The sequence below is a fragment of the Propithecus coquereli genome, unplaced genomic scaffold, assembly GCF_000956105.1.
Source record: "Propithecus coquereli isolate 6110/MARCELLA unplaced genomic scaffold, Pcoq_1.0 Scaffold101, whole genome shotgun sequence".
Lineage (NCBI taxonomy): Eukaryota > Metazoa > Chordata > Mammalia > Primates > Indriidae > Propithecus > Propithecus coquereli.
The window spans coordinates 1,252,126-1,253,897 of record NW_012133970.1 but is presented as its reverse complement, the minus strand read 5'-3'; the positions used below and the strand labels follow the sequence as shown (position 1 = coordinate 1,253,897).

The window sequence follows — 1,772 nt, the reverse complement described above, 5'->3', positions numbered from 1 at the left end:
GTCGAGGGGTCTGAGAGTGCTCACTCAGGTCTCTCTTCCTCTTATAAAACCATCAGTCCAACTCCCATTTTAATTTATTAATCTGTGAATGGAGTATCCATTTTTGAGGGCAGAGCCCTCATGATTTAATCATCTCTTAAAGGCCCTACCTCTCAATACTGCCACATTGGGGATTAACTTTCAACGTGAGTTTTGGAGGGGACATTCCAACCATAGCATTCCGCCTCTGGCGCCCCTCCCCCCAAACTCATGTCCTTCTCACAAACAAATTCATTCTATTCTCACAGCCCTAAAGTCTTACCTGTGAGTTTGTAAAAATCAAAACAAGTTATCTACTTCAAGATACAATGGTGGGACAAGCATAGGGTACGAATTCCCATTCCAGAAGGGTGAAATAGGCAAGAAGAAAGGGGTAACAGGCTCCAAGCAAGTCCGAAACCCAAGAGAGCAGACACTGGGTCTTCAGACTCCAGGATACTCTCCCTTGACTCCATTGTCCGGCGTCCGCTGCACACCCGTGTGGGGATTGGGCCCCAAGGCCTTGTGCAGACCTGTCCCGATGGCTTCCCTGGGCTCAGTCTACCCAGCTCTCCCTGGCTCGTGTTGCATGTTAGTAGCTCTACAGTTCTGGGGGCTTTGTGGTGGTCTGGCTCCCATGGCACCATTAGGTATTGCTCTAGGTGGGGGTCTCCACTGTGGCTCCGCCCCTGAAACAAGTCTCTGCCTGGACTCCCAGGCTTTAGATGACATCCTTTAAAATCTGGGTGGAGGCTGCCATGCTGCCACAGCATTTACTTTCTGCAAGCCTGCAGAATCAGCACCCTGGGGAGGCCAATAAGGTTTACAGTTTGTACCTTCTGGAGCTGCCTCTTGAGGTGCAGCTGGAGCTAGGCAGCAGTGCTGCTGGCCTGTCCTCAGAAACCGTTCTGCCCCCCAGGCCTCTGGGACTGTGAATGGAGAGGCAGCCTCAAAGATCTGTGAAATGCCTTTGGGGCCTTACTCCCATTGTCTTGACTATCAGCACCTGGCTCCCTTTTAGTCATGCTAATCTCTTTAGGAAGCCCCACACCCTTCTATTCTCTTTCTCTACCACTTGGCCAGGCTGCCAGTTTTCCATATTTCCCTTTTCTCTAGCAGTTCAGTTAGAAGTAGCCAAGCAGCAGCCTGGGCACTTTGCTTTTAGAAATTTTTTCTGCCAGGTACCCTAGTTCATTACTCTCAAGTTCAGACTTCTACAAAGCCCTTGGGCATGGACACAGTTCAGTCAAGTTCTTTGCCAATTTATAATAATGATGGCCTTTAATCCAGTTCCCAATACCTTGTTCCTCAGTTCCATCTGAAACCTTGTCAGAATGGCCTTTACTGTCCATACTTCTACAGCACTCTGGCCTCAATCACTTACCAATCTCTAAGGAGTTTGAGATTGAGATCTCCAAACTTACCCTAGTCTTCTTGTTTTCTAAACCCTCATGAGAATCTGGGCTTTTTCTAGCCTGCTGCTCCACATTCTTCCAGCTTCTGTCCATTACCCAATTCCAAAGCCACTTCCATATTTTCAACTATTTGTTATCAGCAACACCCCACTTCTCAATACCAGTTTTCTTTTTTTTCTCACAGATCTCACCAAGTCAGACTCAGTACCAATTTTCTTAGTCCATTTTCTGTTGCTTGTAACAGAATACCTGAAACTGCATAATATATTAAGAAAAGAAGTCTATTTCTTTTTTTTTTTTTTTTTGAGACAGAGTCTCACTATGTTGCCCGGGCTAGAG

General features: G+C 46.8%; 1 pseudogene; it reads right to left on the bottom strand.

Annotated features, from left to right (window-relative positions):
* LOC105809161 overlaps positions 1-1,772 on the bottom strand; it is a 12,416-nt pseudogene that overhangs the window by 10,324 nt on the left and 320 nt on the right.